Source organism: Podarcis melisellensis (genome assembly GCF_964234715.1).
Source record: "Podarcis melisellensis genome assembly, chromosome: 10".
Lineage (NCBI taxonomy): Eukaryota > Metazoa > Chordata > Lepidosauria > Squamata > Lacertidae > Podarcis > Podarcis melisellensis.
In genome coordinates, this window is record NC_138542.1 from 55,440,286 (window position 1) to 55,467,784 (window position 27,499).

General features: G+C 45.4%; 1 protein-coding gene across 2 annotated transcripts in view; it reads right to left on the reverse strand.

Annotated features, from left to right (window-relative positions):
• CHRM2 (cholinergic receptor muscarinic 2) overlaps window positions 1-27,499 on the reverse strand; it is a 175,499-nt gene that overhangs the window by 125,923 nt on the left and 22,077 nt on the right. The window contains exons 1-2 of one of the 2 annotated variants that reach the window (XM_081927195.1): window positions 25,398-25,575; window positions 24,314-24,471 (exon numbers count right to left, since the gene is read on the reverse strand). The gene's annotated coding sequence lies outside the window, so the exon portion shown is untranslated. Of the gene's footprint in view, window positions 1-24,313; window positions 24,472-25,397; window positions 25,576-27,499 lie in introns of those variants that run through there. The other variant, XM_081927196.1, reaches the window with a different exon arrangement.

Consider the following 27,499-nt stretch of genomic DNA (forward strand, 5'->3'; position numbering starts at 1 on the left):
CCTGTCATTGGCTGTACCTCTGCCTATCATTGGCCCTGGCTCCACTTTGATTTACTCCAGCTCCACCTGCTGTTAGATTCTATTGGCTCCACCTCTGTTAGGCCTACCTACTGCTGACTTACCTGCCTTCCAGCCCATCATTCCCAATAAGCACCAGCCACTACTGGTTCTCCCCCCAGTCTGCCTCCAAACCTTTCCCACCCCATCTCAATTACTTTCCTTGGTGCTGGAGAAGTAACAGGATGGTGTGGGGGCAGAAGAGATGCTTCTCTTTCCTCTTATCTCAGGCTTTTGTTTGAAATAAGAATCTCAAGGACTACATGAGGAAGTGCGAGAGAGAGCCCTTGCAGGCAGATGGGTGAGAGGGAGAGGAGACAGAGGTTTGGAAACTTGGTAGCGGGAAGGATTAGACACTGCTGCATCCCCAATATCCATCATCTGACGTGCAACTGAGTCTTATGCAGCTTTGAATTGGGCTTTGTCTGTTTTGGTGGGAAGCACTACAGGTTTCCAAGCATGACTGGTAAACAAGCAAGGCAAGGCTCCCACTCTATGATAAAACCCTTTTGAATTCTGCACCCTAAATTATAAACCAAGACAAGAATACTTCTTTAGTCTGATCAGTTGTACACATAGAACACATGTGCAAATACCCTTTTAAAGGTAAAGGTAAAGGGACCCCTGACCATAAGGTCCAGTCATGGCTGACTCTGGGGTTGCGGCGCTCATCTCGCTTTATTGGCCGAGGGAGCCGGTGTACAGCTTCCGGGTCATGTGGCCAGCATGACTAAGCCGCTTCTGGCAAACCAGAGCAGCACACGGAAATGGCGTTTACCTTCCCGCCAGAGTGGTACCTATTTATCTACTTGCACTTTGATGTGCTTTCAAACTGCTAGGTTGGCAGGAGCAGGGACCGAGCAACAGGAGCTCACCCCGTTGTGGGGATTTGAACTGCCGACCTTCTGATTGGCAAGTCCTAGGCTCTGTGGTTTAACCCACAGTGCCACCCGTGTCCCTAAATACCCTCTTAGCTGTGCATTATTAATTCTCCTTCTAGCTACAGCAAAGGGCAAGTAGATATGGAGAGCATTCTCTCTCCCTCTCTCCCTCTCTCTCTCTCTCTCTCTCTCTCTCTCTCTCTCTCTCTCTCTCTCTCTCACACACACACACACACACACACACACATATACAGGTCCACTATGCTCAGACTCCCCCAGCTTTGGAAATTTCACCCGACATTATCTACATAGATTCAAGCAAATGTTTGCAACCATAAGCAATAGAAATTTTGTGGTGGTTGTTTTAAACACCTCTGGGAGTCTCATAACACAAGATGAAGCCCTACGGAATCAGACCAAAGATCTAGCTAGCCCAACACTCTAGTTTCTAGGCAATGAAGGCATGAGCTCTGTTGTGTGCCCACCACCTCACACATTGTGTACTGCCCCTGAATATGGAGGTTCCATTTAGCTGTCAGGACAAAAATAGTCATGTCAAGGATGCTCAAGTCTGTACAAAATAGTCTTTTGGAGGTCTAGTCACAGAATTACAAAGTTATTCGACCTCCAGTTTAACAGGCTGTAAAGCAAATTGCCATATGCCTTGCCTTCTCCCAAGGACATTAAGAAAGCACAGGATATAATCATTACTGTATTCTTATTAACTCTGAAACCTTGGATGAAAAGTAGATGCTTGGAAAGGATGCTAGCAGACATCATTGGCGGCGGAGGGGGGGCATACTTCTAGTTCCCTGGTACCCAGTGAGAAGCATGATATGTCAAGTACCTTGTGCTCACGGAAAGCAAACATAAGTCTAATAAATGGGAGCTGGTGATTTCTACTCTATATTTAAGTTCACGGAGCCAGAGAAGATGTCAAAGCAGAATAAGAGGCTCAGGTTGTTCATATGGCTGCTTTTGAGGAAGGGGAGTTCAACAACATACACACAGAGTTACAATTCTTGCAGCTAAGGGTGAATGTACATCTTGGAGGGTGATCACGAGCCTATCAAATGATGTAAACTGGTCTACAATTCATTCATTATTATATCACCCCCATCTCTCTAAGAGGGTGAAAGAGAGGGTCAGTTCTGGAGGTCAGATAGGTGTGAAGGAATCTGTCCATTTCAGGTTTTCATTTTCCCAACCTTAGGTTCAGCACCAGGTGTCTCTGCATCAGTTTGTTATTTCCTTTCTCTTTCAAAAGCCTGCCCCAAAATTCATACCCACTGGGGCCAGCCATACTCTCTCGTCAGCCTACCTTACCTCACAGGGTTGTTCTAAGGTTAAACTGGTGGGGGGAGATGGAGTGGATAATCAGGATCAAAAGTGGATCTGTGATAAATTAAGCTGGTATGATGAGCTTGGCCTTGGGCAATGCCTAAGGCAACAGCCCAGGTTCCTACGTTGACATCACCTCAACATACTGTGTAACATTGGTACTTCCAGGACAATTGAGACCATCAATATGTTGCTGCATTTCTTCTATTTTATTTTATTTTATTTTATTTTATTTTATTTTATAAGAAGGATATTGACAAGCTGGAACTAGTGCAGAGGAGGGCAACCAAGATGATCAAGGGTCTGGAAACTGAGCTTTATGAGGAGCGCTTGAAGGAACTGGGTATGTTTAGCCTGGAAAAGAGGAGACTGAGAGGAGATATGATAGCCATCTTCAAATATCTTAAGGGCTATCACATGGAAGAGGGGGCATGCTTGATTTCTCCTGCTCTTGAGGGTAGGACTTGAGGCAGTGGCTTCAAGCTGCAAGAAAGGAGATTCCGACTTAACATTTTTTTGGGGGGGGGCACTTTCTGACAGTAAGAGCTGTTTGGCAGTGGAACAGACTCCCACGAGAGGTGGTGAAGAAGAGTTTGGATTTGATATTCCACTTTATCACTACCCGAAGGAGTCTCAAAGCGGCTAACATTCTCCTTTCCCTTCCTCCCCCACAACAAACACTCTGTGAGGTGAGTGGGGCCGAGAGACTTCAGAGACGTGTGACTAGCCCAAGGTCACCCAGCAGCTGCATGTGGAGGAGCAGGGAAGCAAACCCAGTTCACCAGATTATGAGTCTACCGCTCTTAACCACTACACCACACTGGCTCTCCTTCCATGGAGGTTTTTGCTATCTGTCATGGAGATTCCTGCATTGCAGGGGGTTGGACTAGATGACCCTTGGGTTCCTTCCAACTCTAAGATTCTATGATTCTATTATTTATATCCCGCCTTTCCCCCAGGCTGAAACTCAAAGATATTGCACCAATTAAAGCAATGCAGATAACATACAAAAAGCTGATAGCATACAGAAGGTCATCATTAAGAAGCAAATAGAATTAAAACAAAATAACAAAGAAATCTATTAAAAGACAGATAATAAAAGCAGCACAGCACTATACTTTCATATATATATTTTTTAAAAAAGGCCTGTCAGAAAAGAACACTCTTCACCCGCCAGTGGAAGGACAATGAAGCAGCCCATCTAGCTTCTCTAGGAAGGGAGTATCAAAGTCTAGGAGCAGCCACCAAGAAGGCCCTCTCCTGCTTCCCCACCAAGCCTGCCTCTAAGGATGGTCAGAGAGAGAGAAATGCCTTCTCTGAAGATCCCAGAGCCTGGGCAGGTTTGCATGGGATAATATGGTCTTTCAGATAGCCTGGGCCTAAACCGTATAGGGTTGATCGGCCGTAGTAATAATGCATGAAAGGAAAGAAGGAGAAAAACGAAATAAAAAAATGATGAGCATGCTTAAGGAGGTACAGAAACAGAAAGAAAACTAAGGATTATTTGCATCTTGGCACAGAACAGAGGATGTGAAAAGGCTATCTATACCCTTCCGCCTTCTTTTAAAAATACACTCACTGATAGCTGTTGAGGTGTCCAAGAGGAGGTGATGGAAAAATCTGGGAAACTAAACAAGCAACCATGTCACAAGTCCTAGATGGGACAGCCAAGAATGCCAAAGGAATTCAGAAATGAAGTGGCCAGGCCTGATAAGAAAACTGTGCTGTCTAGATCATTTGGAACAGACTCAGATGGCAGAGACTGGGTAGTTTTCAAAAAGAAAAGAAAAGAAAAAGCCATCAGCTATTTAGCCTGAGGAATTGCCAGCCAGAACCTGCATCAAAATATAAATGAAGCTGTCTTATACAAAGTCAGATCAATTGGTCCATCTAGGTCAGTACAGCCCCCACTAACCGGCAGCAACTGTCCAGGATTCAGGGCAGGAGACTTTTCCCAGCCCTATCTGGAGATGCTAGGGTTTGAACCTGGGACCTTCTGCATGCAAAGCAGCTGTTCTACCACTGAGCTATGCTCTGGTTCACAGGTTCAACCAGCCGCACATTCTTTCAGGAGACCAAAGTGGGATTTTTGTTGTTGTTCTGCTATTGTTGAGCTCCCCCGAAGCCAGCTTCTAGCTTCTGCTTGTGCATCCATGGTGTCACTTCCACTACATAAAGCTCAGCAAACAGAGAAAGAGCTCATAGTATACAGGATATCATTGTTGAAGACCAGGCTACCTAAAGTGGCTGATACAGCGAAGAATGTGAGAAGAGTCAATTTAATGTGTTTTATTCATTGCACTGGTACACTGTCATTTCTAAAGGTGCTTATGAAATTCTCACCATCCAAATATCTCTCTGATTTTGGGGCTTTGGTTTACCTGAACTTGGTGTAAAGTCAGAGGGAGATGTCTCCTGCTCTTATTGTGATGGTCCTCATACTGGTTGATTTAGAAGGTATTATTTGACTAAATTGGGGGGGGGGTGCAAGCAGAAGGCGAGGTTAGTGAGTTTCATTAAGCAGCCCCTACCTCTGCCCCAATAACTGGAGACTTTACAGTGCAATCTTAACTATGTCTGCTTAAATCCTGCTAAATGTAATGGAGCTTGCTCTCAAGGTTTAGGATAACAGCCTTAAACAACTATTTGAGCAGTTCTTGTCCCATAATTAGGTTCTGAAGTAGGAAGGATTTCAACCGGGAACTTTTCAAGCATCCTCTTCTGTCAGGAGTAAGGGCACCTCTGGCCTTCTAGATCAGGCATAGGCAAACTCCGGCCCTCCAGATGTTTGGGACTACAATTCCCATAATCCCTGACCACTGGACCTGTTAGCTAGGGATGATGGGAATTTTAGTCCCAAACATCTGGAGGGCTGGAGTTCCCCTGTGTGTGTTCTAGATGTTGTTGGGCTCCACATCCTGTCAACTCCAGGCAGCATGGAAAATGCTGAGGGAAGGTGCCCCCCTGGCTGGAAATTGACATTTCCAGATACCCCAACTTCTTGCCTCTCCCAGAATACCTGTGGGCCCCTCATGAGACTGCTTTCCTAGCTTTTTTATTTCTGTGTTTGGCGTGTGTATCTTGCCAACATTTTGGATTTTTAAAAAGAGCTGTCTTTTGCTTGCTTATTTTCCTTTGGAGGGATTGTCCAATCCTTTTGGGGAGGCAGCTTTTGGGGGGGCATTTACATATTTAGTCTTTGATTGGGGGTGTTTTGCCCATTGGGGGGAACATTGCCTAATTTTGTCCATTCTTCATTTGTTTTTTTGGGGGGGTTGGTGTTATGTCTATTGTTTTAGGGGGCACTATGAGCATCACCAGGTTTTCTTGTGTGAGATGGGTATTCTGTGGTGCCTACGGAGATTTCTCAAATTCCCAAATGCACCTCTGGGCCAAAAAAGTTGGGGACCACATGGTCACATTATCGTTGGGATAGTTCAAGAATATGTGACAAAAAAGATGGAAATAAAACGTGAGCAGACTTGTGGGTTGCAGAATCTCCAATAAAGCAATACAAGGGATGGCCAAGTCTGTCAATTTTAATTCTCTCGGTTTCTTATTTTCCCAGCCTTGAAATTCAGCGGGTTTTACTCCTAGGCGAGTGACGTTGGCATTGCAGCCTTTCTATTTATTTCAATCATGTATCTTCTACCCATCTGCCGAAAGGCACATAGCCCAATATAACCACATAAAATTTTAAACGCACAATAATAAAAAAAAAACAATTAACAACATTAGAGGACGTTACAGCAACACTAACAAAAGGGGGAGAAGATAATTGTTATCACAATGGGGAAGCAATAAAACTTGCAATATGGGAAGGACAAAGATATTAAAGCAGGAGAACTAATTAAAAGTCTGGGTAAATAAAAGTTGTACACTTCATTTGAAAAGTCTGCAAGGATGGGTTTAGATTGGCTCTTCAGGGATCACCTTTCCGATACCAGAAAGGGTGTCATCTCAGTTTTCAGCGTGGTGACAAGAATTTTGACAAGAGTTAAAGCCACCTTGGAGTGTTTGTGTGGTGCCTTAGGAGCTAACTTATTCTAGTTATGTTGAATTGCAACTATTAATTATTTATTGCCCACCCTTCACTTTAAACTCCCAGGGACAACAGAGCAAAACTGCAATATTTATTGCAGCAACATTATAAAAAGACACACTTCAATGGAATTAGTGACTTTGGGATGCAAACCACTACAGAGGTCTACTTACCGTAATTGTTTGCAACATTAGACGTTCAGCCCGTAGAAGCAGTGAACAGGTGAGAGTCATAATAGCTCCCATTTTGGTCTGGGATAGAACACAATAACAGCACTGACTCCAGCCTCCTGAAGCAAAGAGTCTCTCAAGTTTCAACAGATATGAGCGGCCCCTCAATGCAGTCTTGCCATGAAACTTCTGGACCGCACTATGTGCTGTGAGACAGCTTTGCACAATGATGCTCCCCTGCATCTGTAGACAGCCATCTCACTACCGACATGATGCCATGGACCAGCTTGTGATGCCATTCAAGCACAAAACAAGCCCTCTGCAGCACCACAAATCCAAACAATGGTGTAACATTGGAAAATGTTGATCGCTTCTCCTACCTGGACACTTATCTTTCCACTAGGGCTGACACTGATGCCGAACTCCAGCATCACCTGAGCTCTGCGAGTGCAGCTTTCTCCCGATTCAAGTGCAGAGTGTTTGAGGACCAGGACATTTGCAGGGAAACCTAAAGGTATCATGGGTTTTGAAGACACTCAAACTCAAGATGAAAGGGAGAAACGCGCTGAGAGGAAGACACGCTTGGCAAATCCACACCGTGATCAACTCCCACCCAGAAACCTATGTCCCCACTGTGGAAAGACGTGTGGATCCAGAATTAGCCCCCACAATCACTCATAGTCTCAAATTTAAAACCGTGTGTCAGGGGTTCAGGAGCAGAGGCGCAGGGGAGAGAGGAAGCGGAGAGCGAAGGGGAACAATCTGAGGGCAGCGTAGGTGAGGGTGACAGTGGGGCAAGAGATTCCATGAGCCTGTCCAGTGATTCAGAAGATTCCCAGAAGGGGGCACCGATAGCCAGAGCAAGGGGGGTCCCGGGAGGGACGCACCAGAAGCAAGGGGCCAGTGGTGACTCCCAAAGCAGCAGCTGGAGATCGGGACCAGTTTCCCCACCAGAGCGTAGCGGGGGGGAAGAGTCCCATGTGTCAGGACCGGCTTCCCCTCCAGGGGAAAGAGAAGATGAGTCAGGGCTGACCACGCCCCTATCGCTGAGTGAGGGAATAGAGGGGAAGTCAGATCCAGCTAGCCCCCCCCCGAAGGGGGAAGCAGTGACAGGAGCAGTGTAACGGTCAGGAGGAAGGTTGCCGGCTGGGCGCGCGCGCCAAGTTCAAATGCACAGGCGCGCAGGACAGCCGGGAGCGCGGATTGGGAGCCAGGTCCTAAAGCACGCCGGAGGCAGGGGGAAGAATCCGGGGACTCTTCAGCATCAGAAGAGTCCAGAAAGGGCAACACCCCAGCGGGCAGACGGACCCAGAGGAGAATGGAGCAAAGGAGGAGGTGGAGCAAGGCTAGGGTCTTGAACTGGTGTATGGGGGGAGGAGATTCAGACGGAACTTCAGCGGTCTAGGGTTGAGACATAGAGCTGCGCGCCGCGGCTTTGGAATCGAAACTGAACCTTAATAAAGACTTTTGTATATAACAAGAACTGGCGTTGGTCCTCTGTGAGCTGGGACCTTGGGCAGCTCTGACACCGTGTTTATGGAAGACAATCTTATTCTGCTCTGAGTGATCGCCATAGAAGAAGATGTCATTCCAAATCACAGCTGATGCACCCCAAGATCAGGATTAGTGTGTGAATGGGCAGCTCCCTTCCTAGGAGGAGGGGTTGGGGGCAAATCACAGCGTGTGGGTCTCCCATTGTCTTGATGCTTTCCCTGACTCTCCTCCTCCTCTTTGTGGTGATGGTGGTGACAGTGGTTTACTTTCTGTTGTTGCTTTGCTGTCATTTTAGTGGCGGCAGCCTGTATCTACCGTATTTTTCGCTCTATAAGATGCACCAGACCACAAGACGCACCTAGTTTTTGGAGGAGGAACACAAGAAAAAAATATTCTGAATCTCAGAAGCCAGAACAGCAAGAGGGATCGCTGCGCAGTGAAAGCAGCAATCCCTCTTGCTATTCTGGCTTCTGGGATAGCTGCGCAGCCTTCATTCACTCCATAACACACACACACATTTCCCCTTACTTTTTAGGAGGGAAAAGGTGAGTCTTATAGAGCAAAAAATACGGTACTTCCTCTCTGTGATACTGGTGGTGTGAAGCCCTCTGATTTCTCCTCCCTCCTTGACATTTTCTAGGAAGGGAGGAGGTTGGGATCCTGCTTGCAAGGTCAGGTCGATGGGAGATGCTGTTTATGGCTGCTTATGGCTGTCATTGCCAGACATGGTGGCCACCAAAATATGGGGGCCAAGGTTATCACAGCTATTTCATTCCCCCACCCCTATGTTTTGGTGATTCAGACTTTAATAGATTGGCCCTTAAGACCTGTCAAAACAAATGAATAGCAAAGAAGAAGGAAGAACTATTATTTCATGCTAGCTAACAATGGTGGGAAAACTTGAGATTCAGGAAGCATACCAATATATTTTTTGTATTACTCCGAAGGTCTTGTAATTAAAATGAGTTATTGTGCTGCAAATAACACTGCAATAAACTTGTTCTGTGGGATTCTTTAAATGTTTTACACTGTCCTTTTACACGTTTCGAGGTCCTAAGAATGACTAATCCTGCTCTTGCCTAACCCAGCTGTGAATAGAAGCAGAATGATCCTGCACTGGCTCCAATTGTGAAACAACCAGCCAGCCATTTTTGGAATCTCTTTTATGTTTGTTTCCATGGTAGGGTCTCACCCTTTGAACTCCTTGCAGAATTAGTAAAGAGCTCAGGTGATTCCTAGTTCTCTCAGTCATGACCGGGAGGTAGTAAAGAGAGGCAGACATTAACCAACACATTTCTCATTACTCAGTTCTGCTACCCAATTCATTTTGCTTCAGTCAACTTATTCTTCTGTAGCAAGAGGATCAGAGACCTCAAGTCCACCAGGCAAATACAGCTGGCCATACACCTCTCTCTCTCCATCTCTGGCCCTCAGAAATCTCCTCAGGCCACACCCTTTCCTAAGCCACATCTAAGAATGTAAGAATAGCACCGGTTAGCTCAATTGGATAGTGTGGTACTGATAATGCTGTTATAAGAATTCTAAGGTCTCAAATATAAAATAAATGTTCATAAATGTACAAGGCAAACACCTACGTAAGTATATAAACCACATATCTGAAATAGTACAGGAGAGCAATTCTGAAGCCATTTTGACTCTCCCAAATTGACCTCAATATATTTCTCTGAAAGGAGGGTGGGAATGGGGAAAGCCTTCCCTTTGTCTTTTTGCTTACAAATCCTCTCTTAAGGGCGTATTTGTGTATGAATTGGGTGAGCCTGTGACCTGCATTCAGGAACTAAAGTATTAACCAACACAAAAGAATGCCCAGGCTGCCCAAGTAATTCAATCAGTGACCATTATCAGGTATCCTGGCAAACAGGATTTCTGCTGTAGACCGCCTCCTCTATTGTAGACCACCTCCTTCTGTGATGTGTGTGTGATGTTTTGGGGCTTGGTTTTGGGCTGCAGGGTGGACAACTTCAAAAGTTATATAAAGGGCTTGCACACCATGGTTCTGGGTTCCTCCTCCCTTCTGCATGTGGTGAGTGGAGACCCTGTTGCAACAGTTAATAAAGATAGGCTTACTAGCCGCTTTGCTTCTCAATATACTCTGGCTGGCCTCTGTTATTTTCTCCTACCAATAGGGGACCCACTCTATACAGACTCTTGAATACCCCATAAGGGGGAAAGGGCAGGTTTTTTTCTTATAATAATGCCAAGGTTATAGTTTGAACCCCATTTGGGTGCATATTCCTGCATTACAGGGGGTTGGAATAGATGACCCATGGGGTCCCTTACAACACTATACTTTGATGATTTGTTGCTGGATCAGACTTCCTGGATGCTTCCTGAATTCTCCTCATATGAATTGCTCTCTGGATTACGGGTTTCCAAATTACTTGGTTGTGTGTGTCCATTTTTTCTTTATTGGGATACTTGCTGTAATTGCTTCTAGTAACCAATTATAAAGTAACCAATTCTTTTAAAAAAATAGAGTCACACATAATGGCATATAGAGTGCTGGGCCCACTGTTTGCCACAGATTTCAATTCACGTATTTTCCTATTACAAACATATATTTGTAGTTATGTGCATTGATAATACACCCCCCTGCCGCCACCCCCCCAAAAAAGAGAGATTATCTCAATGAGATTCTGCATACTTATGCTGAGATTGCTTTCGTGAGGTATTTTACCTCACAATGGGAAGCAGGACATGGGCGCATCAGTAAAAGGACAAAATGTACCAGTATATGCTGTAATTCTAGATTGAATGTAAAAAGAAGTGGGAAACCATTTCAGATGCGAAACTGATATTTTAGTAATCTCAAGCAAAATAAATCTAAGGAAATATGGAGTGAGATATAATAATTCCATCTGTGGAAATTTTCTGCTTGAGAATAGTCAGGTATTCTGCACCTGTGTGGTTTTCCATCTTTTTTTCTGCTAGGTGGTACTGAATGGTAGAACATCTCCTATGTAGTTAAACTGAAATTGGGGAAGAGTAGAATTTCAGGAAGAGGAAACCAAAACCCACAGAACAATTAAATATCAAATGAAGGATGTCCTAAGGAGGTAAGAAGAAGAAGAAGAGTTTGGATTTGATATCCTGCTTTATCACTACCCGAAGGAGTCTCAAAGCGGCTAACAATCTTCTTTCCCTTCCCCACAACAAACACTCTGTGAGGTGAGTAGAGCTGAGAGACTTCAGAGAAGTGTGACTAGCCCAAGGTCACCCAGCAGCTGCATGTGGAGGAGCGGGGAAGCGAACCCGGTTCACCAGATTACGAGTCTACCACTCTTAACCACTACACCACACTGGCTCTCCACCATGCTGGTAAGTATCTGATTTACATTGTGTCAGACCATGGGATTATCTAGATTAGTGTGGTCTCTAGCTACATTCAAGCCATACATGCCACTTTAAACAGTCATGGCTCACCCCAAAGAATTATGGGAGCTGCGGTTTGTTAAGGGTGCTGAGAGGTGTTAGACCACCTCAGATCCCCTCTCAGAGCTACAGAACTTTGAGTGGTTTAACAGTCAAGCCTTCCTCACAGGGAATTCTGAGAACTGTTGCTCTGGAAGGGGAATAAGGTAGGGTTGCCATATTTCTGAAAGTAAAAACCAGGATGCCCCGAAAGCTTTTGAACTTTTTTTTTTTAAGGAAACCCCTAAAGTTGTTGAGCATTTCTGCCTTTGGAATCCCAGTAACATCTGGGAAAATCCAGACATATGGCAGCCAAACAACTCTCAGCAGCCTTAACAAACTACAGCTCCCAGAATTCTTTGAGAAAAGCCACTCACCCCTACTGGAAACCATTGTCCATTTGGAGTCTACTTTTTTCTCCACCTCACAATCAAAAGAAAACATTCCTAGCAGGTGTATACATGCAGGGGGAGGTGAGGGGATCTTAAGACACAGCTTTCATCTCTTTTGTAAATGAGCTTTTTGGTAACAGTGCACATGTGTGTGCGCTCTCTCTCTCTCTCTCTCTCTCTCTCTCTCTCTCTCACACACACACACACACACACACATGAATACTGCATATGTAGGTCATCATATAAAGGAAGAGAAAAATGTTTTGGTGGGTGACTTCAGTCAAGCTAACATGCTTGGGATTAATCAATAGCATTAAGAGGTTCCCGTCAGGCATTTTTAAAGGGGGGGAAAAAGGCAAAGGAAACACAAAGCTGGAAAAAAAATGAGTCAGAGGGATAAAAAAAGAACTCAGTGGTCAAGTTCATTGAAAGGGAACGGATGTGCAAGACTGAACAGCATTTGCCAAAGGAGGTTGGTGTTCTTGAAAAGCTCTTATAGGATATAAGGTGATTTATCCAAGGGTAGTAAATGCATTTCCATAATTACAAATTCTGATGAGCAGTAGTTATGCTTGCAGAGTTCTGCTTTTTTTGGGAGGTTTTTAAACAGAGGTTGGACAGCCATCTTTCATGGATGCTTCAGTTGAGATTCCTGCATTGCAGGGGGCTGGACTAGAATGAACCTTTCCAGCTCTGCAATTCTATGATTCTATTACTTGTACCAATCAAAGGGATTTGAGGTGCATTTATTCTAGAAAACCAATTAGTTGCAGGAGATCTACCAATACAGCACACCTGGAAAACCTAGGCGTCATCAAGCAAGCCTTCCCCAACCTGATGCCTCCAGATGTTTTGAGCTGTCATTCCCATTATCCCTATGCACTATAGAATGAGCTGTTATGTGCATAGGTATTTATGGTTGGGGTGGTTACAAATTTGCCCAGAAAACATCAGGTACAAAAATCACAACCCCCGATTGATGCTTACAGTTCCAGAGAAATTTTGGAAAGTACATCTGGACTTCCCTGTTTTGACAGCTTAACAACCCATGTGTGCTATGTGCACAGAATGTGGCTATCTGGTTATGAAAAAGTGACACTCAAAATGTATGGACTGGCAAAATGGGTAGGTTATCCCTCCTATTGTCTCCAGAAATGACTGACTTCCTTGCAAATCTCTCTCACACTCACTCACACAAACACACACACTGAAATCCATGGTGTGTTTGTGGCAATTTAGACCCCACATTTTTAAATGGTCTTGCATTGGCTTATCCTTTTCAGCAGTAGTGTGTCTCACTTCACTTCAAAATGCGATAAACCAACCCTTCTGCTGAGCTACGTCCTGGATGTCTCCCTGCCAAAATCCTGCTCTGAGTGCAACACAACAAGCATGATCAATGGAGCCTGTTGAGCCGAAGCTCTAATGCTAGGGAGTGGCAAAGGTAAAGGTACCCCTGCCCATACAGGCCAGTCGTGTCCGACTCTAGGGTTGTGTGCTCATCTCGCTCTAGAGGCCGTGAGCCAGCGCCGTCCGAAGACACTTCCGGGTCACGTGTCCAGCGTGACGAAGCTGCAACTGGCGAGCCAGCACCAGCGCAGCACACAGAAACGCCGTTTACCTTCCCGCTATAAAGCGACACCTATTTATCTACTTGCACTTAAGGGTGCTTTTGAACTGCTAGGTGGGCAGGAGCTGGGACCGAACGACGGGAGCTCACCCCGCCGCGGGGATTCGAACCGCCGACCATACGACTGGCAAGTCCTAGGCACTGAGGTTTTACCCACAGCGCCACTTGCTAGGGAATGAGTGAGGGCCAATAAACTGAGTTTTAAGCCTGGGAAGATGAGGGCTCTCTGGGTAGGTGGTTCTTGTGTCCAGAAGATAGGCCAGTTGACTTTTCTCAGTGGGGTTGCACTCCCTCTAAAGAAGCATGCACATAGCTGGTGTGTACTCCTGGACCCATCTGCCATAGAGGCCCAAGTAACCTCTGTGGCTAGGAATGGCCTTATAAGGATCATGAGAACCTGGCCTCTGTAGTCCACACAGTGGTAACCACGTGGCTGAATTACTGTAATGCACTCTATGTGAGGCTGCCCCTGGCCTGGAGGCTCCAGCAGTTGATGAGGACAGATGTTCAGCAGCTCTGTTAAAACATCTGCACTGGCTGCCCATAGACTACTAGGCCACATTTGAAGCCCTTGCATTGATATGCAAAGCCCTGAACAACTTGGGCCCAGATTACCTGCTTGAACCCTTATATCCCAGCCGAGTCAACTGGCTTCAACCAGAAGTCTGCTATTTAGTGTTACTTGTACCATACTGTAGACGACTCTTCCGTCAGAGATTCAGCAGGCATCCTTGCTTTAGACTTCCAGGCGTCTCTCGAAGACTTTATGGTGGCAGACTTATGCAGTTGTTTAATTTTTTCTTGAGGAGCCAGTCATTTTAATGATTTTTTTGGTACTGTTTTTAATGGTTTTTTGAAAAATGTTTTTGTGTTGCTAGACACATACCCGATATTTTATGAGAGGACAGTATATAAAGACTTCTACAGGTCAATAAAAACAAATAAATCCTACACATATCTGCTCGGAAGAAAATCCAACTGAGATTTTACTCAATTTGACTTGAGAGTAAATCCGCTTTGTTCTCTAGTCAGTGCATATAGGATTGCAGTCTTATAGTCCAACTGCAACCTTATCCACTTGCTAATTGGAGTATACATTTTTATCTGTGTATTAAATAATTACATTAGGGCTGCAATGTTCGATCAACTGATCGATCAGATCAATCAGTTTAAAAACATTTAATTGACAGTGGTGTCCCTTGCTAACTGGGCAGTAGGTTTGAATACACACACACACACTTTTGGTGAAAGTGCTTTTTAAAACTGCAGATAGTGATCTCCCCCAGCACTTTTTCTGACAAAGAAGGAGGAATATTTCTTCCAAAGTATACCTTCCTGACTCATGAATATATCATTTACAGTCCTATCCTATATATGTATGCTCAGAAATAAGCATCATGGAGTTCAATGGGACTTATTCCTATATAAGTATGAATAGGGCAGCAGCCTTGAACACTTCCTGTTTCAGAAATATTGCTTTTACCCAAATAGTAATGTATGTCAATTGAACTATCTGTTTAAATCCATCAACTAAAAGTAATATAATCAATAGTGTGAAGTGTCATTCAGTGGGCAACAGCCTTAAATTCTATAACAACTTTGGGTGTTGCTACATAAAAACATTGGATTGTTTCCAATGCTGGCCTTACTCAAAGTAGACCTTCATTTAATTTAATAAAACTAAGTTATAGCCATATCCACTAACTTCAATGGGTCTAGAACAGGCTTCCCCCACCTCAGCCCTCCAGATGTTTTTGGCCTACAACTCCCATGATCCCTAGCTAGCAGGACCAGTGGTCAGGGATGATGGGAATTGTAATCTCAAAAGATCTGGAGGGCCGAGGTTACGGAAGCCTGGTCTAGAAGAACTGTGGATACAACCCATCAGTTCCCTGTTGTTGTTTTTACTTATTGCCATATCAGGGTATCATTGGCGTGTGTAATTGCTAGCAAAAGGTGATTTATAAATATATAGCTAGATTTATAGTTAAAATGTTCCACATCTCAGGATTCCTTACAACAACTTTGTACAGCAGGCCAGTGTTTATGTCCTGCAAATGGAGTTAATGAGTTCTGAGCTGTTGGCTTATCTAAGGCAGACTACTGAGTTCAAGGACTGGGTGCAGTTTGAAATATGGGCTTCCTGGATCACTCGCAACTCAATGCTCTTTGCAATTACACGCCAGCCACTAATTTATTTCAGATATTTATAGACCTATCTCTCTGCCAAATGGCACCCGTAGAGGCACGCAACATTAAACAGCATAATTTTATTTTATTTGTATTTTAAAAAAACCCCACACATAAACAATCCTAGAAGCAGAAAGATCCAGCTGGACTAAAGCGACCATAAATACATCTGTGATGAGCTAAAAACATGGCCTGGTCCCATGTCATCCCAAGAGACATTTTTCACCTGTCAAAGAGAAAACAGCAAGGGAAGAAGCCAAGCAGATATGGCCAGGATTCACATTCTGTAACGTGGGCACTAGCTCTGAGAAAGCGCCGGTGCTTGTCCTCACCAACCTCACTTGGACAAAGGACCGGATGCAAAGCAGCACATCTCTAGATGGAAGAATCGGAGCCGGCATCAGAAGTCAGCATTGTTGGGTCCCTGCCAAGAACTGCTACTTGGTAGAAGGTCCAATACTAGCATCCAGAGCCTCCTGCTTCTCCTTCTCCTTGTTGCTGCCTGTTCACTTGCTCTCTCCAGGTGAGCGACGGGAGGAGCTGTAGCCTCCCACAAGCTTAGTCCTCTACCCTTGGAGAGGTGGTACAAGTGTGTGTGTGTGTGTGTGTGTGTGCATTATGCCCTCCAAAGGACTCACTCAAAGCAGCTGAAAAATATATACGAAATTGTGAAAATCACAGCAATTCCAATGTTAAATCGATTCCCAAATCCAAGCAAGGACTAAAAAATCAGCGTCAACAGAGGAGCACAGGCAGTAATACTGAGTCAGACCACTAGTGCATTTATTGCCATCATCGACTCCAGGATTTCAGGCCGGGATCAGTCCTAGCTCTATCTGGAGATGCCAGGGATTGAACCTGGAATGTGTTCCGCATGCAAAATAGCTCAGTTGGTTAGAGCATGGCGCTGATAATACCAAGGTTGCAGGTTCGATCCCTGTATGGGTCAGCTGCATATTCCTGCATTGCAGGGGGTTGGACTAGATGATACTCAGGGACCCTCCAACTCTACAATCTATGATTCTATGATTAATAATAATAATAATAAAGTTTATTTATACCCCGCCCTGCCCAGCCAATCCCGGGCTCAGGGCAGCTAACAACCAATAATAAAAACAAGTTGAATGAATACAACTTAAAAACAAGATTAAATTAAAACATTAAAATGCAGACTCATCACAGGAGGAGAAAGGAAAAAAGAAAAAGGGGGAGGGAATCAAATTGACTCCAAGCCAAAGGCCAGGCGGAACAACTCTGTCTTACAGGCCCTGCAGAAAGAAATCAGATCCTGTAGGGCCCTGGTCTCATGAGACAGAGCGTTCCACCAGGCTGGAGCCAGTGTTGAAAAAGCCCTGGCTCTGGTTGAGGCTTATCTAACTTCCTTAGGGCCTGGGACCTCTAAGGTGTTGCTATTTATGGACCTTAATGTCCTCCGTGGGGCATTCTAAGTGCTCTTCCATTAAGCTTTGGTCCCTTCCTTCAGCCCCTAAGAAAAGAGGGGGCAACGGTAAAAAGTGACCCATGGCACTCTCTCAAAAATCCAGATGAGACAGTGGGCCTGCAAAGGTGAGCAACCCTTGATTTGGGGCCCTTAACAGCAATAAACATCCCATTGGGTCGCTAAGGGAAGGCAAGTGGAGTGGAAATCACAAGAGTGGCGAGGAGGAGAATGTGAGCACACATAGGGAGGGCAGAAAGCATCTTGTACAAGAGAACCCCAGAACCTAGAACTGGCATTTGTAGAGCATCTGGTACCCTCAGGGATTGCAAAGCAGACATTCCCATTAGCCCTGCCCACACTGCAGAACAGAAGTCGCTTCCCTGAAATGACACTTGCCGAGTGGCCTAGGTAATCCAATCTCACCGGGCTGCTAAATCCCATGGGGCACTTAGGTGGTTACGTGGAGCAAGAGCACTAAAAGCCAGAATGCAGTCATCGTAACCGAAAGGATAGTGAAGCTGATGTTCTCGGAACAGCAAGCCCAAAGGTTGTAGATGTGTCATTGAAAGGAAGGGGAGCTATGTCGCCATAAACCTTGAGATGGAGGCATTCAGGTACTTAAGGAGGAAGAGATCGTGGGATACGTAGCTCCATAAAAGAAGAGCAAGGGACCTGCATCGTTACATCACTCTCCCCACTAATAGCAGACTCAGTGCCGACAGGACTGGAGATTAAACGGGGCCACTGAGAACTAATAAGGAGAAATCAGCATGTTGAGGGAATGCTGGCTTTTTTGAAGCAGTACAGTAAAAAACACACACAAAAACAAAACAAACAAACAAAAAACAAGGAGGAATCCTCCACCCACCACAGAGCAGCCCAGTGAAGATTAAGCATATTTGGTCCAGAAGCAATGGAACGCTATGTCCATTGCAAATGAATGATGTAAAACTGAAGGAGGGAGTGGGGGCGGAAAAGGATTTGGCCTGTCTGAACCCTTAACAGCTTATAATCAGTGCTGGCTGGTTCCTTTTGGGACTGGCAGGGTGGGAGTGCTAAAGGTATTAGTTTAATATGCATAAAATGTAATTGTTTCAATGTTCGAATTTAAAATGCTATGCAGAGAGGTGTCCATCCGGCAAGAGGTTTGTCTCTGGCGAATGCGGCTGGATATTTCCATTTTAGTCTTTAGACTAATTGATGACTCATCACCGGAAACCAGAGCTGCAGTCTCTCTTCAGGAAAGTGAAACTGGAGTGATGAACAAGCATAGCGTCTCCCTCTGGGACCAGAAAGAGGAAAGTTTATTGAACTGCACCAAGGACTAAAAAGAAGATGGGACCACATTGCTTGTTTAAGAGCAATGAGCTATTTTGTATTTTGCAAAGTTTATTTGTAACCATCTTGAGACTGTTTCCAGTAAAGCTTTGAAAATCTTTATTGTGGTGGGAAGCAAATTCATTTTGTACTCCGCCCAAGGTCCAAATCAAGGAATCAACTTGCAGCAACTTTAACAGACAGGCCCACAGTAGGTGGAGCCAGAGCCAACGGCAGACAGATCTCCCACCTCAACTGACAGTAAGCAAGAAGTCAAGCAGGTGGGTGCAAACTAAGGTTGGTGGGGTTGCTTACAAGATTGCTTTCTTTCATTTATACCTCCACCTTTTCTCCAAAGAGCTCAAGACGGTGTACATGGTTCTGTCCCTCCTCGTTTAATCCCTGCAACAACCCTACGAGGCTGGTTAGACTGAGAGGCAGTGACTGACCCAGTGATCTTCACCATGGCCATGTGGGTATTTGAACCCTGGTCTCCCAGGCCCTAGTCCATCCCTCTAACCACCACACCACACTGAAGGCATTGGTGGCTGGTCACAACCCTGAACAGGACCACTCCTATGAGTGGGCAAATATTTTCTGCCACATTTTGTTGCGGGTCCCGCTTTGTTATATTCCTCTAGCATGAGGCTCTGGCTGTCCATTGCAGCGGTGCCATGTTTCACTTGCAGTTTTGAGTGTTCTCCCGTGGGAAAGCTGGAGAAACAGAACGGCTGCCCATTTCTCCCTATGCAGCCATCAAGGTGTGTTTCATTAGCAGCCAAAATGATGCCCTTCTTATCTGCTATCTGGATTTCTGTCTTATTCTGTGTCTTTGAGCTGCCTCGGTACATTGAGCGTTGCACAGCAGCAGCAAGTTTTATTTGGAAAACCTCCTTTACCCAGATGAGGACGAGTGTCTCCAAAAGTCTCAGATGCTTCTGTTGCATCTCCTCAAAGAGTGAAATTAAAAAGGAAACCAATTGTATTCCCCCCCCCCTTAAAAGGCCTCTTATTATTTGAGAGAGGGGTTGGATACAGTTTTACTATGCATGCAGAGAGAAAGAGAGAGAGAGGTTTTAAGCTGCCTGCAGTTTTTGCATGCCAAGCTGTAAACAAACAAACAAAACTATTTCTGATGCAAATCTGCAGTCACATTGCCCACTAAATACTCACTCACATACCAAACTTCTCTCTCTTTTCCACCTGCTTATTATTGAGGAACTCAGAAAGTGATTGAAGTCTGCCCCAAAATACATGGGCACCCCAATGTCCTAGGGTGTGTTCACATTACTGCTTTTGAGACATCAAAGTTTTTGTTTTCGGTGCATTTCACAGCCCTTTCTCCCCTAGCAGTTCACATCAGCATAGCTTCATTAGTGTCAGATTCATTTCTGTTGGTGTGCAGACAAGGGACATTGTCAGGGTGGCATGTCTTGACCCTATACTAAGGTGTCCACACCTTGGCTAGGGAGGAATTAGGAATGGCTCGAGGACTCCAGCTGGCGTGAAACTGGTTTGAGAAACAATGCATCAAATGGTGGTATTTTATAATGTAACGCAGGATCCATATGCATTTTGGATAACTGCCACAAGAATGCAGATTTAAAAAACCAGCGCTGTGAGTGCACATTAAAGGAACTGTGACCATGGGCTTGGAGTTTTGTGCATTTCAGCAGCAAAAAAGGAAGAAGAAGACCAAGGGAGAGACAAACAGAAACATTTCAGAATAAAGCTGAAAGCCACAGTAGCCAAACATAAATAAAATGTGTTTCACACTGAAGAGCTTTCCCCTCCTGATGTCTCTTGGAGACCTCGCTGTGATCCACATGCTAGTTTCAAAGCTTCCATTAGGAAGAAAGCGTTGTTTCACTACAGTGGGATGCTGATTAATTAGGCTCCAAATGAGTGAATCTTTGATTTACTGCAACCACGTTCCCCATTAAGCAGGGAGAGGGGGGTGGAAGCTCCACAGCAGCATTTAATTTGAGGGCTACCCCCACCCCCAGACCTCAAGACATCTTCAGAGGGAACCAGCTTTCTGATGACGAACAGAGGATAAATAAAACTTCTTTGCAGCGACAAGGAGCATTCCCCCCCCCCATTATTATTTTAAGAACCAGCCACTCCTTCTTCCAACACATACAACAGCTTCCTGGGCTGAGGGCTGCTTTGGCATTTGGAACAAATGGACTATTTTTTTCTCCCCCGTCTTGCTGAATGTGCTGAAGGTTTTCAGTTTGTGCAACAGCAGCTGCAGCGTGGAAAAAGTGGGAGGATTTCTCTAACATGAAGGGGACAGGGGATGAAATACTAACCGGTGACAGCCACACTGCCCCATAGCAGAATTCCCTAAGTGTGGGAGTGGCCAAATGGTAGAAACTGGGACCTATTGGTAGGTCTTCAAATGGTCAGCAGTAGATCTGCAAGGGGGTAGTAGGAGATGTACTGGGAGATCTCTGAGTGGTTTGCAGTGAGAGCTTAAAGGATGATAGATTGGGATCTATTGGTAGGCCTAAAATTAGTTTGCAGTAGATATGCAACAACAACAACAACAACACCACACACACACACACACACACACACACACACCCCCCCCTATACTAGGCTGATGAGATTAAGGAATCTTGTGATGTGGAAAACCAGGAGTGAGTTTTCTGTGACAAGATTGTGAGCTCTGTACTGCTACTGATGAGTGGACATGCAGAATAGTACATTCCTGGTTGGAACATTTGCCATTTTCCATCAACATCCCAAAATTTCACCAAAGATAATTTTTACAAACAAAACTCTTTGCATCAGGAGAAATGGACTGGATCACCCATGGTCTCGGAATGGGCATGGATTAAAGGATTTTCATCTACCACATTTAAATGATACATGCCTTCAAAACTGCATGCACACTGGGGCAGAGGAAATGTACTCTAGGCAAGAAGACTCTCTCTAAGAAATTATTCTTACGGAAATATGGGAGAAACCTGCAAATGACATAGCTGCTCGACATTAACCAATGCTTCACTGGCAAGGAACCACAAAGAATTAGAAATAATTTCCTTGGCTGAATAAAATCTGAAATCAAACACAAGGAGGGAGACCTGGCCTATGCCTTCTTGCTCTGGAAGACACTCTCATCCTTTGCCCCCTCTCCTCAGCTCTGTACTGATGGTGCATCATAAGAGGAAGCACATGATTACAGTCCTCGAGCCTATTATCCCAGAGAAAGCACCTTTAAAATTGGTATGCAAGTGGGATGCTTGCAAGCTAGTGCTATTCACCTGAATGGAGCAATACCCATGCACCATATGCTTCAGGAAGCCCTGGCGGGTGATCTATATGCAGGTGGGTAAGGGTCATAGTTCAGTATCAGATCATCTGCTTTGCATGCAGAAGGTCCAAACCCTTGCAGCTCCAGAAAGGTCTGGGAAAAGACCCCTGGGATACCACTGCCAGCCAGCATAGATAATATTGTGCTAGGTGGGCCAGCAGTCTTATTGGATACTGGGCAGTAACCTATGGAATGAGCATTACAAAGGCAGATGAGGTAGAGTAGGAGAAAGGAGTCAACTTTCCTCTAGACATAGAATTCCATCTCTTTCCAGTCTCCTGCCTGCAATTTCCCCAAATACCTGTTCTTAGAACCTGAGAAGCTCCCCCCCCCCCCGCCAAACCACACAGTGGGGCAGTAGATTACAGACAGGCAGGGACTAAGCGCCACCACTTCTTTAAGAGCAGAGACAATGACAAAGTCTCTTGGGCTGCTAATCACCAACCCCCTGTATGCCAAAGAAAGTTGCCCCCCCCCCCAAGTGAAATGCACCAAACAGATTATGCTAGTATGCATGGCTACATGTTTAAGCTACGATTGCTTTGAAAGATTCCAAGATCTCTTTATGAGGGCCAACGAAAAGCGTCACAAAATAGTAAGCAACCTTTTGAGCTTCTTGCAACTCTTCGTCAGGCTGAATGTTAGGCAAAGTGGGAGCAGGGGAAGAATAAAAAAAACTGCCTTAGCATTGAAACCATCATGTCAGCATTTAGGCAAAAGTTTGTTTTTGTCCTAATATCTTAGAAGGGATATGGGTGCAGGAGCTTGGTCATGGGGATTGCTACACTTCAGAATTTACCACTATGCCACTGTCCTTATGCTTCTCTAAGCCTTTGCCAATCTACCCTTTAGAAGTATACTTGGCATACATAAATGTCATCCATACAAGAGGAGATTTTGGTTGTAGCCTGTAGAGTGGTCCAGAGACTTTGTCCCTTCCTTCCTGCCAATGATACATCTCTGGTCCTATTGACTGTCAACACCCCCCCCCCCCCGCAGAGAGGTATCTTCTCTTAAACTCCATTAGTGGCATGTGAATCTCATCCTGTACAATCTTTCTGCTAAATATTAGGAAGCGCTAAAGCTGCCTTAAAAGGTGGTGGGTCTCTCCTTTGCTTATCTAAGCAAAGGCTGGGTGGTGACAGATGTCAAGGATGCTGTAGTAACACCCTGCATTGCAGATCCTGCATTGAGCAGGGGTTGGAGTATATCACCTCTGAGGTCCCTTCAACCTAGGCTTCTACCTATTTCTTTCGCAAGCAAGACTACTTACATGGGCAAATTCAACCCGGACGGAAAATTGGCTTGCTTAAAATTGATCAAAGGTGGGAAAGGGGGAAACCCACTACTACACAAATTATATTTTTCTGAAAATGCAGTGATAGCACAATCTCCTGTGGTTGGCTACTCTTCCTCCACTCCACTAAATTCTGCACCTGATTTTCCTACTGGGAACATCTGAAGCTGCCTTAGAGTGACTCTAACCATTGGTTCACCTACCCTTGTGCTGTCTATTTGAACTGGAGGTGGCTGTTCGGGAACTGGGACTGAGGCCTTTCCCAGCCCTTCTGTAACTGATGGTACTAAGAACTGGACCCGGGATCTTCTGCATGCAAAATATGTACTCTAGCATGGACCTTTCCTACAAATACTACAATCCTAAATAGGTCTACTCAGAAGCAAGTGAAGCTGACTTTGGTGAGGCTTAGTCTCATATAAGGATGTATAGGACTACATCCTCAATTGTGCTCATCTAGAACTCAAGAGCCCTTGCTTAGAATGCCAGGCAAACTATGAGTACAATTTTTCTGACATGAAGTGCTTTTAATGCAGTGGTCCTAAAATGCACGAACTAAACTTGCTAGTAGGAAGCAAACTCCAGCACTTACTTCCAAATATTCGCAAACTGGATCTGGCTGAACAGTCTTAGCAATGGGATCAAGGAAGTTGAAAAGTGTTTAATAACAGCCAGGCTGCACTGTCCCCATTCCATCATTCTGTTTCCCCCCATCTCCAGTCCTGTAATCTTCCTGATAAGGGATCATCCCTCCTTTTTTCAGACCGCCCTGATCCCAAACTTTGCTTTTGCAGCAATCCATTTTTTGAAATAAAATGCACAAAGCATATTCCTTGGCCTTCCTGCCTGCGTCTGTGAGACAGGACTCAACGGTGCAAGCCCCTTGAGTTAACTGACACTGACTCCTGAGTAAGTAGATACAGGATTGCAACGTAAGTCCCACAAGCCAAAAGAACTTGGCAGAGATGACGCAAACTCTAGTCCGCAAAGCTTATGCCATAATAAATCTGCTGGTCTTTAAAATGCTACAACTATTTACCGCCACCCTTCCTATTTTGGAGCTACTCCAGCCTACCGTTCACAAGAAATGCATTCTTTCGAGGAGATTCGAACTGCTCTTGTTTCATGTAGAAATAGCCCTGTTTCACCAGACCATTGAACCTGGAAAGATTTCTAAAGTCAAGCCTCCAGTCCTCATGAATTTGGAAACAGGAACTGGGTGGGGAGCAAAGGGTTTAGGAGATAAATGCAAGATAAACAGTAGATAAATGGCAAGAACTTTTTTTCAGTGGGGAATCTCCTCCTACCTGTAATCCAGTTTCAAGAAGTTTCATTCCTTTTCCACACTGTTGAGATTTTCAGCAAATCGGGGAGTCCACAGAAAGCTGGGAGCGAGATGTTGAAGGAAGGCGACGGCGGAAGAGTCAGAATCCAGCGGTAGCCTCAGTATCTTGTTCTTCCATATCTTTCCAAAAAGGGGGGTGGGGGGAGGACGAGGATGAAAAACACATTAGTTGGGGCTGTAGAGGAGGTGGAGAGAGACGAGCGCTGGCTGCAGTCCTAGGCATGCCGGCTTGCGTGAGTAAACCTAAATGAACTCAGTGGCTCTTTCCCTGAGAGTAAGCCGTACGTGCACAGGATCTTGCTGCACAGCTAGAAAGCGAGGAAAGTCGCTAGCTCATCATGCCACAGACAACCACCACCGCTCGATCCTCAGCTTACCTGAGCCAATATTTAAACCCCCACAAACGCTGGAAGCCTGTCTCCAATAAGCATCTATATAGGACTCGCCCTCGAATCCCTCGTCTTAGTTTAAGCAGCGGTCTCGGATTCCCACCCCGCTTCACGAACTCGAACTCACAGCTCGGTGCTCACGCCAGTTTCGCCCGAAGACTCTGCTCCCAGTCCCGATCGATTCCAAGAGAAGCCCTCGACTTTACCCCAGGCTTGTGGATCGCTCTGTGTGTGCGCGCGCCAAAACAAGCCACCCGAGGTCCTGTCTTCCTCAAACCCGAGGCATCTCGCCTTGCCGTCAGCCAAAAAACAAACAAAAAAAAAAAACCCCGTCGGCCGCGGGGCAGCAGCTACCCACGCACCCCGCTCTCGAATTGGCGCCGCTCGTTGCAGCCCCACTCCGAATTGAAACCGCTTTCCAAAGGCACACAAGCCACATAAACACCACCACCACCCCTAGCTAGGAGAGACTTAGAAAAATCAGGCATGATCAACCCAAATAGCAGGAGTCCCTTATGCAGAAATATGATGATGATGATGATAATGATGATGACAAATGACAAATAAATAATAAATGGCTATTATGATGCTTGTCTCCCGGATTCCTCCCCTTCCCTTCCCCCCAAAGTTCCCCACGAGCAGGAGACGCGTTTCCACCTTGGCAGGAGAGCGAGCGCCCAGGCGGTGACCCCGTCGAGGATCTCGCCTCCTCGGCATGGGAGTTGCGGGCGGAGCTCCGGAGCTGCGGCTGCCGGCTGGCCAGCTTCGCCCGGGCTTGGCTGTTTTCGACTGCGCGCCAGTCGCGACGCTCGGAGGCGGAGTGCGAAGGGGAAGGGGACGGAGACGGGGAGCGAGCAAGCAGCCGGCAGGCGCTGGCGTGCGGGGCGCTTTTCTCTCCCGCGGACGGGATTAGACGCGGCTCCTCCAATGGCCGTGGCGCTGCTCGCTGATTCGGCGCCACTTCCGAAGGGAAGCGGGGGGGGGGGAGCAGGTTGGCTTTCCAGCCGCACCACCACCCCCATTTAAACACCCAAACAAAAACAGGGGAAGCGCGCCCGGGCGGGTGGGGAAGAATCTCAGATTTTCACATCGGAGATCCATTTTGTTTCTCTTTGTTTCTTTGGACCTGTTCACCACCGCTTCCCCAAGAAAGTGCTCCTTCTCCAGATTTCCCGACACCTTGGCTTCAAGGGGTGCATGATAGAGGTGTATGAAATTTTGTACAGTTTGGGGAGTAAGTGGATAGAGAGAAGTTGTTCTCCCTCTCTCAGAACGCCAGATCTCCTGGACATCCCGTGTAGCTGAATGTGGGAAGATTCAGAGCAGGGAAAAGGAATTATTCACCCTAAGGTAGTTAAACTATGGAACTCACTCCCGCAGGAGCAGTGATAGCCACGGACTTGGGTGGCTTAAACAGAGGATTGGAGAAATGAATGGAGGGGGGCAGTTTCACTCAAGTCCTCCTTGAGGGCTTCCCATAGGCATCAGTGAGAACAGGATGCTGGACCAGATGGACCTTGGGCCTGATCCAGCAGGGCTCTCCTTATGTTCTTACATTCTGGGCATGTGCAGAGTTCTTATTCATTTCTTTAAAAATATTTATAAACTGGCCCTTCATGCATGCAGATACAAGGATGGGGTGTTAGAAATAAAACACTCATGCAGCAGCAACAGAAACTGAGGCAGAGGAAAACAACAAGCAGATGAGGTTCAGAATTCACCACCAAAACTCTAAAAAAAAGTATCCTGGCAAACAAACCTGGTGCCAAAATGACTACAGTATCATTTGGGGTGGTGAGGTGGGTATAGAGCATTCCACAACCCAAGTAGTGCTACAGAGAAGGCTCGCGCCAGTAGATTAAACCTTCTGCAGCCTGGTGTTCTACTGACTTGGGGGGCTTCAGCTCCCATCAGCCTCTGCCAGTGTGGTTGGGGAAGTCTGCCTTAGATGATGGAAACTTGGAAAAGGCCCCCTCTGGGGATCTTAAGGCATGGGCAGGCTGCTTTGCCCATCAGGTATTTGGGTCCCAAACCATTTGAGGATTAAAGGAGAGCTTGAATTGTGTCCCAGCCACCTATGCCGTTCAGAAAGATAGATGGTAGATGATAGATAGATAGATAGATAGACAGATAGATAGATAGATATAGATGATAGATATAGATAGATAGATAGATAGATAGATAGATAGATAGATAGATAGATGATAGATGATAGATAGATGATAGCTGGATGATAGATAGATAGATAGATAGATAGATAGAAAGATAGATAGATAGATAGATAGATAGATAGATAGATAGATAGATAGATAGATAGATATAGATGATTAGATAGATAGATAGATAGATAGATAGATAGATAGATAGATAGATTAGATAGATAGATAGATAGATAGATAGATAGATATAGATAGATATAGATAGATAGATGCAACCCTGTGCACAACAAACATTCTTACTGTACCTTTCATACAAATGCTCTGGTTGGTATCTTCCTTAACTCCTTCAGCTACAGGGAGCCCAAAGTGTCTCTGTCCTACCCTACAAAGTATCCAGGTGAGTTAAATACCAAGCTAGTGCAGCAGCAGCAGCAGCAGCAGCGTAAGAGGCCAAGGCACACTATTGCAACCCTCCGTTCCTTGACCTACACCAAACCTAAGTTATTCAATAAGCTACAAAAAACCCACACAGCAGTTATGCAAGTAGAAAGCCAGCAGCATACGTCACATCTGTGACTATCTGCATGTTGGACAGAAGTT